Here is a 6527-nt window from a genome sequence, read left to right on the forward strand (position 1 = left end):
GACTGATTCATACTGAATCTAGGTTTAACGTAGGTTACCGACATTAGCATGATTGCGTGAACCCAAGATGAATCTGAGTTTATGGCCCAAGGTGAACCTGAGTTTCCTGCCTTGGTGTGGGTTCACACAATCATGCTAATGTTGGCAACCCAAATGAAACCTAGATTTGACTGATTGTGTGTGCCAGGCCACTGATGGGAAAACTGGATAAGATAGGAAGAAATACAAGTGAGTGACTTGGAGGCTTATTCTCCACAGAGAAGTTTTTATTTAAACACTTACAAGCTTCCCTTTGTGTTAAACATTTATAATCCTGCCTGGGACAGGATGCACAACAATATATTTTTTTTAATTGCAAAAACTCAAGATACACTACAAATGGCAATATACTACGAACAACATGATCAGGCCTGGCACAAGCCCCAACCAGGCCTGAGACCCCACAAGTGGTCCACAGAGCACTGGCACCCCTGCACTGGCAGAGGCATGGCGGCGGTGGGGGGGGCTCCTTCCTCCCCCTCCCAGAGGCGTAACTATAGGGGGGGCAGGGGGGCACGTGCCCCGGGCGCCATCTTTTCTGGTCACATGGGGGGCGCCGCCATGACCAATTTTTTTTTTTTTAAAATTAATTTTTTGTTAATACAAATGTTTCCTGCTCAGTGCAGCAGCACTGCAGCAGTCAAGGGAGCGCGTCGGCGCCCCCTTCCCCACGAGCGGTCCCTTCCATGCCGCCCGCAACCCCCCCCCCAATTGCTTTGCTGGTGCCTGGCGGCCAGTCAGTGGCCTGGCCTGGCTTGGCGGCGGCGGCGGGCGCTTGTGAGGAAAAACCTAAGTATAATGTAGTATGGTGGGCGGTGCGGTGGGGGGGCGCCATTTCAGTGCTTGCCCCAGGCACCGTTTTCCCTAGTTACGCCTCTGCCCCCTCCCCTTTCCTGTTGCTGCTTCCTCCACTTCTCCTCCTTCTTCTGAAAAGGCAGAAGCCGGGGAACAGGCTCAGTAGAAGGAAGCTTGAAGGAGCAGACTGGTGGCTCACTTCTCCACGCCTCTCTAGTCCCTTCCGTGGCCTGTTTCCTGCCCTCTGCCTTTTCAAAAGCTGGGCCGTGGGGAAAAGAGGCGGCAGTCGCGGTGTGTCCCAACAAGCCAGGGAGTGCCAACGGAGGCAGCGAGGGTTGCTCCTGCCCTGCCCCAGAGTCATGCTGCCCACAGGCTGGCTATTTGCCCTACCTGGCGAATGGCCGGCCTGCAGGCAGTAGGGTGAGAGGGAGAGGAGCAGCCCAAGCTGCCGCCTTTGGTGCCCCCCCACCCCGGCCCCGCTTGCTAGGACAAACTGCTACTGGGTGGCCGTGATGGTGACGGAGCAGTGGCACCCCTGCTGTTACCACCAGGCAAAGGAGGGCACCAGGGTGGGGAGGGCCAGTGAGGAAGCTGGCGGACCCAGGACAGCCCCCGACACCTCTGCCAATCGGCCCCCTGAGGCAGTCGTCTCACTATGCCTCTTTAGTGCGTCAGCCCTGATCAGAATAAAGATACAAAAATGCTTCCAGATACAAGACAAGATTGAGTCTTGTATAAGGAGAGGAGAGCTGGTCTTGTGGTCACAAGCATGACTTGTCCCCTTAGCTAAGCAGGGTCTGCCCTGGTTGCATATGAAGGGGAGACTTGATGTGTGAGCACTGGAAGATCTTCCCCTCAGGGGATGGAGCTGCTCTGGGAAGAGCAGAAGGTTCCAAGTTCCCTCCCTGTTTTCTCCAAGATAGGGCTGAGAGAGATTCCTGCCTACAACCTTGGAGAAGCTGCTGCCAGCCTGTGAAGACAATACTCAGCTAGATAGACCAATGGTCTGACTCAGTATATGGCAGCTTCCTATGTTTCCTATGTTCCTATGAGTCTCGCTATCAAAAGAGTATCTAAAAAACCATTGTTAAGGAACTGAGAGCAAAGTAAACTCAATTCCGTATTATATTTCTTCTGCATAAATTAAGCACAGGCAGACAAAGCATCCTCAGAGGCATCGGCCTGTTCTCTGCCTGCTTTGCAATGAAGGTATTCCATTATTTTGCTTCAGGTTTTAGCCAACCAATGGTTCATCACAGGGGATTCTCTACTCTGCTATATACTAATCAGAAGAATCTGAGATGCTCGTAACAAAAGGGACTGCAATCGAATTCAAATATTAAATGCGGAAAACAGCAGAGGCACCCATAGCCTATTTGTTAATGCAGAATTACGAAGCATGGGGTCTTTTATTCATAGAATAGCAAGATTTTAGACTCGGAAGGGACTTGAGAGGTCTCCTACTCCAACCCCCTGCTCAGAACAAGAACTTGCTTCGGCATCCCCACAGACGCCTCTCTAGCACTGATGCCACAGATGCGCAGCAAGGAGGGAGCCCTAGCTTCCTTTCTCATGTAGCACCTGCAGAGTATTGAGGGTGTTTTGTTTTTTAATTCATGAATGCAGAGTAGATTCCTAATTACTTCATGTGCCCCAATTGCCCTTCATGGGCGACCGAGGAGGAAACGGGGACTGTTTATGGCAGGAAAATCAATCCTTTCCAAAGTCACTTTGAGCCTGGTCTGGCAGCCAGGGATAGGGACATAGAAAGCTGCTATTTATCGAGTCAGACCCTTGGTCCATCTAGCTCAGAATTATCTACCCAGACTGGCAGCAGCTTCTCCAAGGTTGCAGGCAGGAATCTCTCTCAGCCTTGTCTTGGAGATGCCAGGCAGGGAACTTGGAACCTTCTGCTCTTCCCAGGGCAGCCCCATCCCTTCAGGGGAATATCTCACACTGCTCACACATGTAGTCTCCCATTCAAATGCAACCAGGGCAGATCCTGCTTAGCTAAGGGGACAAGTCATGCTGGCTACCACAAGACCAGCTCTCCCCCTTAGATGCCGCACTTGCAAAGGAATGGTTGCCAGGTCCCATCCCTTTCATTACCGGCATACCTTGGAAACATTTGGGAGAAAATGAGCTTGTGGTTCCACCAGTTAAAGAGTAAAAAGTATCAATTTAAATATTTATTAGGATGCCAGTTACCATAATTCTGGGTGATTGATCACCTTTCCTCAAACTGCTATAACCCCCCCGCCCAATTGCAATAGCACACCAAAAACAAAATTAACTAAGCAGTCCGGCTGAGTAAAAGTTGTCCACAGAGATCGAGAGCACCCACCGATGCATCATAGTGCAATCCTGTGCAAATTTACCCAGGAATAAGACCTTCTCACCCCATTCACATGACCACGCATAGCCAGGTCAGAGGCTGTACCTAGGTATGCATGCTTGTGTGAATGGGGTGACCATGTTCAATGGGGCTCACTCCCTAGCAGGGGCAGCCCAAGGTATTTCAGCACCTGAAGTGAGGCACAAAATACTGCCTTGCCCTATGCCCCGGGGGTGGGTTGTGCCTCCTTTCCAAACCAGCCGCCTCTGGCTTTTTTCCAAGGAGTGTAAGGAGAGATGCTTCTTGCAAAGCTTGCAGATGTCAGCTCGGTCCCATGGCAACAGTGGTTGGGGGGCTTCTTGCCGCTCTGCTGGCTCCCCAATAATCTGCTGCCTGCCCCAAGAAAGGGACACCCCTGCTCTCTAGTAAATGTGTTTATGGCTACAGTCTTAGGTCACTCATCTACCAAAGAGAGCACGAATCTCTGACACTTTAAAATTCCACTTTCCTTTTTCAAAGAAAAATTCCAAACTGAGCAAAACCACATGGTGAATAAAATACTATTACCCTCAAGTAACTATTTCTCAAGGAAAATAGACACAGAGCTAGATTTCCTTCTCTTCCTCTGACAAATGGGAGGGAGAGGCCACAATAGGCACAATTCAACTCAAGGTGAGCCCTTCTCTTAAAACAAGGAGAGTGGTGGGCAGAAGTGATGGAGCCTCCAGGTATAGAAGCAAGCTACCTCAGAGTATCAGCTCCTGGGAATAAGCAACAAGGCAGGGGTTGAGCAAGACGTGCAAATCATGCCACCAACTGTACCTGCAAATTTCCCCTTCTGTGGCTAATAGCAGCTCTGGGGTGGGATTTAAGTCAGGGAATCAACACAGGGGCAAAGGGTTAGCGCCCCCCCCCCCCACATTGCAGCCTCAGTCTAAATTGCACTTCCCTCCCCGCTCCGTGGATGCTTTTTGGGAAAGACGCAGATCCTGGGAGTTCCAGACAAGGATCTCCCATCGCACGTCTAGTTTGGCCCGGTTCTCTGTTCTGCAAATGGCACCATTTGGGGAGCTTGTTGTGAGCCACTGGGATGACCCTCTGAGCCAACACTGCTCTGGGTTTCAGGGCAGAAGGTACAAGCTGCTCCCCCTTCCAGACCCCCTGGCCCCTCACACGCTGCTCAGGCCGCCGAAGAAGCCTCCTTACCTTTGACGCTTCCCAGGAGAGACTCAAGAGGATGTCCGAGGGTCCTGCTGCATCTGGTCACCAGCAGGCTTGGGATTCGGTCAAGTCCTGGGCGGCTGGAGAGGGACCAAGAGGCAGCAGCAGCTATTGATGCGAGGGCAGGACGGACTCCCAGTGCCCAGGGCTGTGCAGCCGCCTGACTGGAACGTGCTGGCCAGGCCCGTGAGGATTGATCCTTGCAGAGAGCAGCAGCCTGACGTCACGGGACACAGAGAGGGCTCCGCCGAAGAGCAGCTAGCACAGACCTTGGCCATGGCGGCAACACGGGCCCTGTGCCAGGAAACTCTTCTGCACACACGTGGCACCGCTCTTTCCTTCATTTATGAATATTTGCAGGTCACTTTCCAACAACAACAACAACCAAAATGAAAAAGATGGTTCCCTGTCCCGAAAGGGTCCACCGTCCGAAAAGGAACACAAGACAGAACCCCAGGAACAGCCCCAGGAAGACGAAGAGGGCCAGTTGTCCTCCCCATCCTAAATATGAAGAGGTGCCTCTTGGGCCAGTTAGCAGCAGGGGCCGAGGGACAGCTGGCAGTCCTTCTGAATGGGAAGGCCATCAGCAAATGGGGACGGTCTCAAGCCCCATCCTGCTAAAGGGAGGCAAGCAGATGTGTGGGTCTGTGAAGAGAAAGGAGCCTTGGAACACACCCAGGGAGAAAGAGAAAGAACTGCAAATACGCCGAAAGCTCATTGAGGGTGCAGGATCTCTCTCTCTCTCTCTCTCTCTCTCTCTCTCTCTCTCTCTCTCTCTCTCTGATGTGGGGAGCAGGTCTGTGGCCTGCTAGGAGTGCCTGTTGCCGTTTGCCTCCAATTACGCTTGTTTATTAGTAACTAAAGCAATTGTCCCACTTGCTGCCAATGGACGATCCAAGTCTGCAGGGCAAAAGCAAGCCGTGGAGTTCAGAGCAGGTCCTCTAGCAGACAGAGGCAGAGGGAGAGCTGGAGCAAAAGCAGAGCAAGCAAAGACCCAGGGAGATCTTTGCATGTATGCAAGGGCATGTATGCAGCCAAGACAGGTGGCTGGGTGGCCAAAGACAGTAGAGGTGAGGTGGGGAGGGAGAGAGGGAGGGAGGGCAGGCTGTCTATGTGGCTACTCATCCCGAGGCAACAGAAATATAGGGGGGCACCCAGGACCCAACTGACTCCCCAGATCACCTGGCCCAGCTGGGCTGATAAAGTGCAGTACCCTCTCTGGCCATCACTTGGGTGGCGCTGTAGTGTAGCAAAGACCAAGCCAAAAGGCCCCTCTGCCTGAGAAAGGTGCCTGGGCCTTGCTGCAGGAGACCCTCCTTCAAGACCCCACCCCATGCCTTATGCTCTCTTTCAAAGGAAACCAAACATGGGTTATGGTGCTCCTGGGACTTCTCAGTTCTTGGAGAAGTGGGGAGTGTGGAAGGATAGAAGAGAGACTCTGTTCCTACAGGCTGAAAGACTCACAGAATGGTGCACAAGAGGGTTGAATGCAACCCAGACCTCTATCTAGCTCAGAGACTGGGCAGCCATCATTGTCCGGTGTTGCCATTTCGCCCACCCCATTTTATCTCCCAGTGGGCAAGGGAGGAGGAGAGAGACTTGCCCCAAGGCTAGGTGGAGGTGCCAGTGCCCAGGGGAAAGGGGGCAGCAGGGCTCCTCCTTAAGAACATAAGAGCAGCACTGCTGGATCAGGCCCAAGAAGGCCCATCTAGTCCAGCATCCTGTTTCAGACAGTGGCCCATCAGATGCCTCTGGGGAGTCCACAGGCAAGAGGTATCTGCATGCCCTCCCTCCTGCTGTTGCTCCCCTGCCTCTGGTATTGAGAGGCATCCTGCCTCTGAGGCTGGAGGTGGCCTATTGATACCAGACTAGTAGCTACGGATAGCCCTATCCACCATGAATTGATCTTTTAAAGCCATCCAGGCCACTGGCTGTCACCACCTCTTGTGGCAGAGCATTCTATAGGTTAATTATGTGCTGTGTGAAACATCAGGTTGCATACCTGTAACTGGGGTTCTTCTGGTGGTCTTCTGTCCAGTCAGACAGATGGGCTTCATGCTTGTGTGAAGGGCAGATTGGGAACCTTCCAAGCTTCCTTTCTCTCCATATTAAGATGTAGCTCCCCCCCCCACTTGCA

This window comes from Hemicordylus capensis, chromosome 8 (genome assembly GCF_027244095.1).
Source record: "Hemicordylus capensis ecotype Gifberg chromosome 8, rHemCap1.1.pri, whole genome shotgun sequence".
NCBI lineage: Eukaryota > Metazoa > Chordata > Lepidosauria > Squamata > Cordylidae > Hemicordylus > Hemicordylus capensis.